This window comes from Hibiscus syriacus, unplaced genomic scaffold (genome assembly GCF_006381635.1).
Source record: "Hibiscus syriacus cultivar Baekdansim isolate YM2019G1 unplaced genomic scaffold, ASM638163v2 tig00111105_pilon, whole genome shotgun sequence".
Lineage (NCBI taxonomy): Eukaryota > Viridiplantae > Streptophyta > Magnoliopsida > Malvales > Malvaceae > Hibiscus > Hibiscus syriacus.
This window is the reverse complement of record NW_024062987.1, coordinates 1,210,078-1,222,170: the sequence shown is the minus strand read 5'-3', so window position 1 is coordinate 1,222,170 and position 12,093 is coordinate 1,210,078. Positions and strand designations below refer to the sequence as shown.

The following is a 12,093-nucleotide window of genomic DNA, read 5'->3' as shown; positions in this document are numbered from 1 at the left end:
GTGTGGGGATGGATTTAAAAATGTACCCGCGTGGACGGGTGTAGATTTGAAAATTTGTGCCCATCATGGGTGGTGGGCGGGTAGTGGATTGAAAAATATTAGGTGGATATGGGGATGGGGAGGGTGTATCCGCACCCGACCCGTCCGTTTACCATCCCTAGATAGAATGATGAGAGGAAGAAGAGTTTCTAGGAATTATAGGAATGGCGTCTTTGGGAAGAAGGGTGATACGCCGTAAATTCTTCCCAAGGCCTTCCTTTCCTTACAATACATCTCTATTGCTTTTTTCGGATCTATATTCATATATACGGAAGAAGGTATTAAATACTGGTTTCTTTTTATTTGTTCTGGCTTATGTTGTTATTATTTGATTAGCTGATTTTCATCTCAGATTTGTTTTACTAAAATACAAGATCTTAAAAGCAGTCATTTGGGGAATCTATTCCTTTGCCTTCCTGCCTTTCTTTTCCTTTTCTTTTGCTAATATTTACAAGTAAATTTAATGGTAAACTATACAAATGGTAACTAATGTTTGAGTAAGTTTTTGTTTTCCCCACTGAAGTTTCAAAAGTAACAAATTAGTCACTCGGCTGTTGACTTCATTACCAAAGGAGAGATTAGCAAGCCGAATGAAACTCAAATTTCAAAGGTAACAAGTTCATGGTATTACAGAATCAGTTTAGCATCTTCCTGAGAACTGGGTTATCCCAATTGGTGGTATTAAAATAGCCATCAACAAGAAACTCTTTTCATGACAAGCTTTTCAACAGACTTATAATCGCCTTCTAAACATTCATCATGCTTGATCATTGACTGCATGACTACATTCATCATGCTCCATCCAGAACATTTTCCAAATCAGATATGGAATAAGTAAACCAGTTATAATATATTAATATCTGTATTTGATGCAAACATCAAACAGAAGACTACTTCCGATGAACAAAGCAAATAAGTGCTTTTTTGCAGTTTGTTTTACATGGTGATGTTGTTGGAAATAAACCAAATATATAAGTTTTGCTAGGATGACAATAGAAATTTGTCACTGCTAAACTCATACCTGGTGCGGTACCCTGGGAAATTAGTCAACTTGAATGGCACCCACCCACACCTTTTCTATAAGCCTCAGCCTAACGGCTGCCGTCAGCCCTCGTAAATTCCAATCTAGAAAGAACCCATTCGATTTTCATATTCGAATTTGTACGAAAGTGAAGGTTTTTTGGCTTACCGTTTCTGAGATCTGCCTTGTTCGTCTGCACAAAAACCAGCGTGAGGGAACATACAAAAGATTCTATAGAATTTAATGGATCCAAGGTAGCAATGGTTCGTCGTTTCGGTTGCTTCTATACCATGCAAAACCATGCATCCTCTGGTAATCACGGCCGTCTCATTCTTTTTCAATGGCAGGCATAAGATCTGATTACCGAGATAGGATCAAGCTTATTCCTTCTTGAATTACCAGAGCTAATTTCTTCGGTTACAATGATTACGATATCATTATTTTCTCTTCCTCTGTTAGCATAAAACTAAAACCCGGTCAAACAATCATTGTCCTCACTCTTCAGCTTTTCAACAGATTAATAATCGGCGTCCAAACATTTGCATGCCCACCTCTTTAATGTTGCGATCTTCAACCATTGTATAAATACCAAGGAAGCTCTGTACAAAATATTTTCTAAATCATATGTATAAGGCGACTCCTCTTTGGATACAGTGAAAAGCGAGAAGATGTTGGCGTAGTGGCATTGGCTTTCCCGCGGTAATCATGGCTGCCGCACTCTTTTTCAATGGCGGCAGTGAGAGTCGGCCACTGTTTGAGGATCAAGTTATTCATTCTTAGAATACCAGAGCTAATTCCGCCCTTGGTTTCTTCGGTTTCATTGATTTCTATATATTTGCAACGACGTGATTTACTTTGAGGAGAATGGGAGGTTTGTTGACCGAGAAAGAAAGGATGGGTTCTGAGCATGACCAAATGATGATGCCAAAAAGTAAGATTAACATAACAAGTCAGTATTTCGTTAATCACTAACGGTGGTAAACGGCTGAGTGACATGTTTGTTATAAATCGATAACGTTAGTGATTAATTTTTTATTTTTGAAGTTTTAATGGGAAAAACAAAAACTTACTTAAATATCAGTGAGATTTTTGTAATTTACCCTAAATTTAATGGGAATTTTTCCTTCAAAGTTGAGAACACTTTGCTTGATACACAAACCAAACAATCAATTTGATAATTTGATTTTGATAATTCGATTCCATTAGTAGGGGCTGTTTTTTTAGTAACATTAGTAGGGGTGTTCAAAAACACCCGTATGTGGTATAACCGAATATTTAAAAAACTAATTAATTGAGACCGTTAATATTAAATAATTTCAGTTAATCGAACTATTAAAAATAATGATTAATAGTTAAGATTATTTTTATGAATTTTGATAAATCATTGATCAACGGTTAACTTTTAATTAATTAAAATTTTAATTTATTATAATTTTACACAAATAACTTAATATAATTTTTATTATTTTTTTACACTCTCAAGAAAGTTCTGACCACGATCTCTTAGGTCATTACCTCACTCCTGACATGAAAGATTTCCAAGTATTCACTCAAGAGCTTGCTTTGCACGATCACCCTTTTTTTGGTCCCAATTTTACTTGGAGTAACAAACAACAAGAGCTTTTCTTGCTAGGAAGCTTGACAGAGTCTTAGTCAATCCTAGATGGGACTCTGCTTTTCCTAATTCCTTTGTTGAATTCCTCGTTCTTGGTGTCTTTGATCATTGCATGGCTGTAATTTGGCTTTCCAAAGATCCTCCTGCTTCTAGGCCGAATCCGTTCAAATTCTTTAATTTCTGGACTGCCCACCCAGTTTTTTTAGTATTGTTAGACAGTCTTGGTCCCACAATGTTCTCGGCAACCCTATGACTGCCTTGTTCTCTAAGCTGAAAAGACTTAAAATTTGCCTTAAGGGTTTTAACATCGAACACTATAGCAACCTTTCGGACCGTGTTAAATTAAAGAGGGTTGAATTGGAACACCAACAACTCCTAACTCTTAAAGGAGAGAATGCCATTGAGAAAGAACTCGAACTACAAGACCAGTTGAAAATCCTTGAAGAGGCTGAAACTAACCTTCTTAAGCAAAAGGCTAAAATCCAATGGATGAGAGATGGTGACAAAAACACAAAGTTTTTCCACTCGATTGTAGCCTTTAAAAATAAGAGGGACACTCTAAGAATTCTAGTGGATGACAGTGGGACTAGACTTGAAACTTATGACGACATGTCTAAAGAAGTTGTTTCCTTCTTCTCTAAGCTTCTTGGTTCTTCTGACCCCATGGTCAAGGACATCGATCCTGCTCTTCTTAATAACCTCCTTAATTTTTCCATGTCGGCTGAAGCTTCCTCTAATCTCGTGAAGGAAGTTACTGAAGAGGAAATAAAAAATGCTATCTTTTGTCAAGGCAACGATAAAGCCCCTGGACCAGATGGATTCACTCCCTACTTCTTCAAAGTTTCCTGGGCTATTGTGGGCAATGACGTTATGTCTGCTATTAAATTTTTCTTCAGCAACGCTTTTATGCATCCGGCTTTTAACTCCACTATTATCGCCCTTGTCCCTAAAATTCCCAACCCCAGAGCTATCAAGGACTTCCGGCCTATTTCTTGCTGCTCTGTTATCTACAAGGCCATCATTAAAATTCTTGTCAATAGAATGAATGCTTACCTTCCTCAGATTATTACCATGAATTAGACTGCTTTTATAAGAGGAAAAAACATTATTGATAATTCACTCCTTGCTCAAGAAATGGTCAAAGGATATGGCAGGAAAGTTATTTCTCCAAGGTGCTCCATGAAAATCGATCTTCATAAGGCTTTCGATTCCTTGCATTGGGGCTTCATCTTATCAATCCTTCGAGCCCTTCAATTCCCTAATATTTTCATTGATTGGATTGTAATCTGCTTCACCCAAGCCAGGTATTCTATCTCCTTCAATGGATCTTTAACTGGTTATTTCAAAGGAGCTAGAGGGCTCAGACAGGGGGACCCCATCTCCCCTTATTTGTTCGTTTTAGCCATGAACGTCCTTTCAAATATGCTCAATTTGGCTGCTGCTAAAGGCATTTTTGCTTTCCACCCAAAGTGTAAGAAGATTGGGCTAACTCACCTTTCCTTCGCAGACGACCTCTTGATCTTTTGCAAAGGCAATGTTGATTCGGTGATTGGTGTCCTAAGTTTTCTTGATCACTTTTACCAAATTTCTGGGCTTAATCTTAACTCTTCAAAAAGTGAACTCTTTGCAGCAGGTATTTCTTCAAGGACGTTAGAGGATCTTAAACTCTTTACTGGTTTCAAGATTGGGTTGTTGCCTGTCAGATACCTCGGCATTCATCTCGTTACAAGGAAATTAACTGCCAAAGACTGCGAGCCTTTACTCGGTAAAATCAGGCAACGCTTGCAGCACTGGTCTGGCAGGAACCTTAGCTATGCTGGCAGGCTTGAGCTAATTCGCTCTGTCCTGTTCAGCGTCTGTAACTTTTGGTGCAGGCAACTCATACTTCCTGCTTCCATTCTTAAATCTGTGGATCAACTCTGTTCCAGGTTTTTCTGGAAATTAGCTGATACTTCAGCAGCCGGTGCTAGAGTAAGTTGGGAATCCATATGTCTGCTGAAATCTGAAGGAGGTCTAGGTTTAAAAAACACTGTTATTTGGAATAAAGCTTGTACCATCAATCTTATTAGAAAAATTCTAGCAGGCGATGGATCTTTATGGGTTGCATGGCTAAAATCCTATGTTCTAAAGGAGCACGATTTCTGGACTTTTGCAGCTGGATCTAATGTCAGCTGGAGCTTTTGTCGAATTCTCAAGTTGAGATCTATTGCTTTCCCTATAGTCTCGGCTGCTCATCAGCCGATCAAGGAAGTCTGGGATAAGATTCGGATAAAATGCATGAGGGTTTGTTGGCACTAACTTATATGGTATCCTTTGCATATCCTAAAACACAGTTTGATTTCATGGATGGCCTTATTGAATCGGTTACCAACCAGAGACAGGTTGTAGAAATTGGGTTTATGTTCTGATTCTACATGTGTTAACTGCTGTCAAGATCAAGAATCGCGAGATCACCTCTTCTCTCACTGTCCTTTTGCTATCGGACTTTGGAAAGCAGTTTTACAACTGAACGATATGACTATTACTCCTCTTACTTGGGAAACTATGGTATCTTGGGCTAGCACAACTTGGAGAGGGAAGTCTCTTATCTCCACCTTATTGAAGATTTCTTGGAACGCTTTTATCTACTTCATCTGGCAGGAAAGGAATCAACGTATTTTCCAGGGTCGGCAAAGATCGATCGATATTTTGCTTAATGACATTATTGAAACTGTTAGTATTAGACTTAGGGGCAAAGCTATTAATAGACTTGATAGAACTAACCAATTGCTTTGTAATGCTTGGGGTATAGTCTAACCAAGCTTTGGTTCTTTTTGCATCTAGGTTGCTTTATCTCTTTGTTGGCTGATTTGTTGTAGTATAACATTGTTATTTTGGGTAATAAATTCTGATTTATCCAAAAAAAAAATTATTATTTTAATACATTTTATATACATAGTAATTTAATATTTTTTTATTATTTTAATTTTTTATTTCTTTGAAAATACATAAACTTATATGTTTAAAGTATATGCTTCCAACAATATAATTATGTGTTTACTGTTAAGCATCAATTTGGAAATGTATATACTTACATCTATATAAGTATGTGTAAAGTGCTATCTTTTTTTGTTTGTTTTATTCACTTACACCGGTGTAAGTATGTGTAAAATGATATTTTTTTGTATTTTGTTCACTTATATTGGTGTAAGTATGTATTGATTGTTACATTTTTTTGTAGTATGAATTATGATTTTTTTTACAAATAACTATAATAGGTTAACATGCAACCGAACTCGAACCGTTAGTAACGATTAACCGTTAGTGGTTAACCATTTTTTAACAGTTAAATTAGATTTACTAACCGCTTAAACTAAACAGTAAGATTAACTATCCGTGAACAGCCTGTCCATGAGTATGAACTTACATAAAATTTCATTGTTTACTTTCTTTGATATAATTTATCGGGAACCAAACAAAAAAATGAGTATATTATAGATAACTTATACAAATGTGTAAATGGATGGAAGACGTCTGTGATAGGCTACAAACGTTCTAAAACTTCTAAAATTCCTAGAAATATTGTTTAACTAAACGAAGAAATTAATAAAATCAATTTTAGTTTATTTAAATCTATAATAAATATGACGTAATAGTATCTGAAACTCCTAATTAAGTGCTCTATATTGAATTTAAGTACAAATAATCAACAAATTTGGAAAATTAAATTGATGAAAATTTAACCTTCCACGTTTAAAACTCAATACATGAATACAGAACGTCAGATTGATAGAATTTGCAAATGAAATTTAAATGTGGGAAGTTAAATTTGTTGAATTATTTAGAACTCAAACTAAACTGATGAAATTTGTAAGTGTTAAGAACTAAATACATAGAGTCAAATTGATAGAATTTGCAAATAAAATTAAATTTGTTCAATTATTAAGAATTAGGACTAACTTGATAGATTTTGTAAGTCTTAATGACTAAATACAGAATTATACTGATTTAAACTCTGACATGTCAACCTCTTTGTTATCATTTTAATGGTCGGCGATTAAATTGAAGCTAAAGAGTAACATTAGTGACTAATTCTGCAAGATTTTTAATTTTGTGACCAAAACAGAGTGCACTAACGGTTTGTTGACTGATGTGTTAGTTTACCCTTTTTACTATTATTGACCTTTTACTTCTTTTCCCGAATGATATTATTTGAGCTATTACTTACAAGCAGAGGCTTCCACTCTATTAAAAATTAGGGTAAAGTATAGTAATGGTCACTGAACTTTTTTAAAGCTTTCATTTAAGTCCCTAGACTTTTAAAACTTACAATACAATCTCCCAACATTTAGTCCGTTTGCAATATGATCCCCAATGTAACTGTTGGGGACCATATTGCAAATGGACTAAATGTTAGGGGACTGTATTGTAAGTTTTAAAAGTTGGGGACCTAAATGAAAGTTTTAGAAAAGTTCAGTGACCATTACTATACTTTACCCTTATTTTTTCATACTCACCTACCACAAATCTTAATCTGATCGATTTTGGCATGGATGAGGACATCAAGAAGCTAGCCAGAAGATCCGCAAATAATTTGATACGCCACCCCACTTCGAAAGCCTATTATTTTACACCATAATCACCCTACGTTTTATTATTTATACACCATAATCATATTAACCTTGAACCCTACGTTTTACTGTTTATATCGACCTCGTTTTCTGCTAGTAAGGGAGATTCATCATATTAACCTTGAATTCTAGCTTCATTTCATTGCTTAGTTATTATTTCCTCTACGATGGTTTCAACTGGATCTAAACCACATGCAGTATGCCTTCCATTCCCAGCACAAGGCCATGTTAACCCCATGATGCAACTGGCTAGGCTCTTGCATTCAAGAGGCTTCCATATAACCTTTGTCAACTCCGAGTTCAACCATAGACGATTGATCCGGTCTAGAGGGGTAGAAGCCGTTAAGGGTCTGCCGGATTTCCAATTCGAAACCATCCCCGATGGGCTGCCACCTTCTGATGCCGATGCAACTCAGCCTGTTCCACGAATATGTGATTCCACACGAAGAACTTGTTTCACACCATTCTTGGAACTACTCTCTAAGTTGAATTCCTCACCCCAAGTGCCGCCTGTTACTTGCGTAGTTTCTGATGGAATCATGAACTGTGGAACCAAGGCTGCTCAAGTCATCGGGGTGCCTTGTGTTCAACTCTGGACTTCTTCCACTATTAGCTTTATGGGATATCTTCAATACAAAGAACTTGTTCAAACAGGCATTGTTCCATTCAAAGGTTACAAACAAATTATTTTAGTCTTTCCTTTTACTAGTTTGCTACTTGATCTTCTATTTATCTTATGTTATTATTCTTTGCAGATGAGAACTTTGTTAGCGATGGGACACTTGAGAAGTCGATTGATATCCCCCGTATGCCTAATATGCGCTACAAGGATATGCCGAGCTTAATAAGAACCACCGATCCCAAAGACATCATGTTGAATTTCTGCATTGAAGTATCGCATGAATGCTTAGAATTTTCTTCAATAATCTTCAACACTTTCGATGACTTGGACAAAGAAGTGCTGCAAGTTCTTGCGGACAAAACCCCAAATATTTATGCCATTGGTCCACTTGCCTCGCTCTGTAGGAACATTAACATACCCGGAATCCAACACGACTCGCTAAATTCAAGCCTATGGAAGGAAGACACAAGCTGCATCGAATGGCTTAACACAATGGAGCCTAACTCGGTTTTGTATGTGAATTATGGGAGTGTAACAGTGATGTCAAATCATCATCTAAAAGAATTTGCTTGGGGACTTGCAAACAGTTAGTACCCGTTTTATGGATAGTGAGACCCGATGTCGTAATGAGTGAATCGACTGTTTTGCCAACAGAATTCATGGAGGAAATAAAGGGAAGGGGCTTCATCACAAGCTGGTGTCCCCAACAGCAAGTCTTGTCCCACCCAGCGATTGGACTTTTTTTTACACAGTGCGGGTGGAATTCTGTATTGGAAGCTGTTTTGCAAGGCGTGCCTTTAATTTGCTAGCCTTTCTTCGCAGATCAACAGACGAACTGTCAATATGCATGCAACACATGGGGCAGTGCGATGGAAATCAATCCGGACGTAAAGCTTGACGATGTGGAGAGTCTTGTTAGAGAGATGATGGAAGGAGATGATGGGCAAAGGATAAGGCAAAAGGCCTTGGAATGGAAGAAGAAAGCTGAAGCAGCCATTAATAATAGAGGATCTTCCCTTACCAACTTTGATCGAATGATCCAAGAGATACTCTATCGCGGTTGAACAGTAAAATTAGCTTACGTTGTTTGATGTTAAATTATGGTTTGATCAATATATTAGCCTATTTAAGATTTAGTTTAATGTATTTTGATTGGTAATGCTAAAGGATTGTAAGACAGGTAAACCCTACCTTGGAAAGACAAGTGTTTCTAGATAAGTTTAGGATAAAATATAGTAATTGTCACTGAACTTTTCTAAAACTTTCATTTAAATCCCCTAACTTTTAAAATTTGTAATACAATCCCCTAACATTTAATCTGTTTGTAATATGATCCCTCGACATTTAATCCGTTTACAATATGATCCACAACGTAATTGTTAGAGGACCATATTACAAACGAACTAAATATTAAAAGATTATATTACAAGTTTTAAAAATTGAGGGACCTAAATGAAAATTTTAAAAAAATTCAATGAACATTACTACACTATGGTTTAAAAAGAGAAACTTCTCTTTGACCATCATTTCATAAAAAAAATTATATTTTAACGTAATTAAATATTTTTAATTTTCTAAATTTTATATCCATCTCTTGAGACACATGTAAGCTGGTTTTTCAGTTGAAATAGAGGATCACACTATTAGGTTAACTTTTTCTCAAAATGGAGCATAGATTATGGGTTGAAGGTGGACAAAGACGATGTCAACTTCATACTTTAACATGGTGAATAGTAGGTATAAAGCACAAAAATCCATGACGACTAAATCCACTTAACGCTACTTTTCAAGCCAATAATCCACAGGAAACTTTATCCTCACACATTCTCTCTTGTGCCTTGCTTGCCTGCAACATCCATGCAAATCTCACTCATTCAACAGTAGCATTCGAATGCACATAAAAGGTGTAAAATGCAAACCTGTTTTTGCCAATTGGTGAAGCTAGTACTAACCAAGCAGAAGTAACTGTAAAGAAGATCCTGTCAATATTCCTATCCAAAGCCCCTTTCCTCTCAAATGCAGACCAAAACACAACGAACTGCAACTGGGATTCCAGCAAGGTAGTATGCCCCAAGGTTCACATACGCTCCAATGTGCTGCCACCCGGTTCCTCTTGCAACGCCTGCCACACGCAAGAATCTCGAGTTATAGCCCGATTCGTCGGTAATTGTCAAAAACCGGGAGAGTCACTGATCACATGAACAGATCAAATTGGAGACTCACCAGTAATAACTGCTAGTAACTGTCCACAATGACAGATAAGAAATGAAGGGAATCATTTGCCGAACATAGTCGATGACCTCCGGCTCGTTGCTGTATAGATATCCGAAACATAGCGGCAGCTGAACAGAGTAACGCTCTATCATGCTTCCGAAATTCCGAGTATCATAACGACATCGACGGCTACCCGAGCCGACTGTGGATTCCCTGCCCCTAGTTCATTTGAAATCCGAGTGCTGCAAAAAAAAAAAAAAAAGCAGTAGCATATGAGTATCGATGAGATGAAAAACCCTTTGTCAATCACATACAGAACATAGTAGATATTAGTCTAACCTAGCAGCGGCACCGACCCCATATGGCACGAATAATGTAACGACGTGGTTGAAAGACTTGTCATCCCATGAGACCATGATTTAGAATATATCAGTAAAATTCATTTTCAAACGAAAGAACTAACTTTCAATATGAAAATTAGAATCATACCATAAAGGACCGAAGTTTCGAGTTCCGAATTCGGTAAAAGTCCGGACAGGAGCACAAGAAGCTCAAACGACCACCATTCAAGACTGATCATAAACATACATTAGTTCAGAAAAGGATTTTGAACAAAGAAAGAGAATAACGAAGCTTTAACTCACCAAACCATTACAGCAGAAGGGAGTGCAAAGCTTAAAAACTCCTTCATGCTACAAAAACGTCACCAAGGAAGTGTCCGAGTAGAAGCGCAATCAGCAGACCATCATGTAAACCGCCAGCAAGATAACGTTGAACAAGGCAGCTGTGATTGCATGGCGGCACCTATAACCCGATCGTTTGTATACTAGAGCCCAACAGAGAGGTACATGAAGACACATACTTGCACAAGAAGTCAAAAACAAGGGAGGATTTGCTCTGGGACTGGAATACCGAACCAGCGACTGAAGAATAGCGTCACTGAACACGCTGGGATGAGCCAGATGGAGTAACGCTGGCCACTCTGCGATTTGAGGTCTTGACCCATCACGTTAAAAGTTTGTCCATAAATATCCAGACTATGGACCGGGAAGCAAATTGATACGAGAGATAATATCGAACAGTAAGTGTAGGTTCCAAGCTTTTGATATTGCTCGGCGCCATAAGCTTGACCACCTAGAGTTTCCAACGCACCAGCCTTCCAAACTGCTTGGAATCAAAATATAGTGTTAAACCATCAATTCACAAAAAAAAAGGAGAGAAGGGATAGAAGAATGATTACGAGTAAACTGAAGCCGGTGACATTAGTGAAGAAGTGGCAATAGCAACCCCAGAAAGAGCAAGCTCACGACGTGACCCACCATCATCAGCGATGACCTGCAAAAGATACTGAGACACCGACACCGCCACCATCAGCGCCGCCATGTTACTCACCTTTTCAGCTCTTCACAAACGTAGTTCCACCTGTTCTCCGGTCATCTTCCTCCGCACAGGAGCAGCGGCTCGTTCTTTTCCATTTTAAGGCAACCTCTGTTTTTTCTCTCTCTCAAGTCTCAAACAATATTGTTTCGCTACGATACTCAACATAGTCGGGAAAGAAATATTTTATAAATAATATACTACTTGTAGCTGCAAGGCAGAGGATAAGATTTGTTGTCGGTAGTGGATTCGAGGCAATAAATAAATCACGTGGAAATTTCAGTCAACACATTTGGTTTCACATCCGCTTCGCCGAGTATTCACTAAAGTTAAATGCATTAGTGTGTTGATGGCGAACATGTCGGAACTTTTTCCAAAAGGTTTTGTTCTGTCCCAACTACCAAGTAGTGCTCTTATGACAAATGTATTCCCTTGATCCTTAGAACGGACGATATGTATGATGACTTGATGTTATAATATTAATTTTAAATATTTAGTAATATATTTTTCAATTAAGAAATAATTTCATTTTTAAATAACTAATTTAAAACTTAAATGATAGATTAAGTATATTTTTGCATTAAAATTTTCAAAA

At 37.2% G+C, this 12,093-nt stretch overlaps 1 long non-coding RNA gene and 1 pseudogene across 1 annotated transcript; one reads left to right on the top strand and one right to left on the bottom strand.

Annotated features, from left to right (window-relative positions):
* The first annotated feature begins 7,428 nt into the window (after window positions 1-7,428).
* LOC120153710 lies at window positions 7,429-8,978 on the top strand (annotated as a pseudogene).
* A 714-nt stretch (window positions 8,979-9,692) lies between these two features.
* On the bottom strand, window positions 9,693-11,453 carry LOC120153711. Its single transcript, XR_005518815.1, has 7 exons — window positions 11,362-11,453; window positions 10,766-11,285; window positions 10,611-10,693; window positions 10,461-10,516; window positions 10,131-10,363; window positions 9,827-10,029; window positions 9,693-9,753 (listed from the first exon to the last, which is right to left on the bottom strand). It is a non-coding gene; the product is annotated as an uncharacterized LOC120153711 (long non-coding RNA).
* Between the last annotated feature and the right edge of the window lie 640 nt (window positions 11,454-12,093).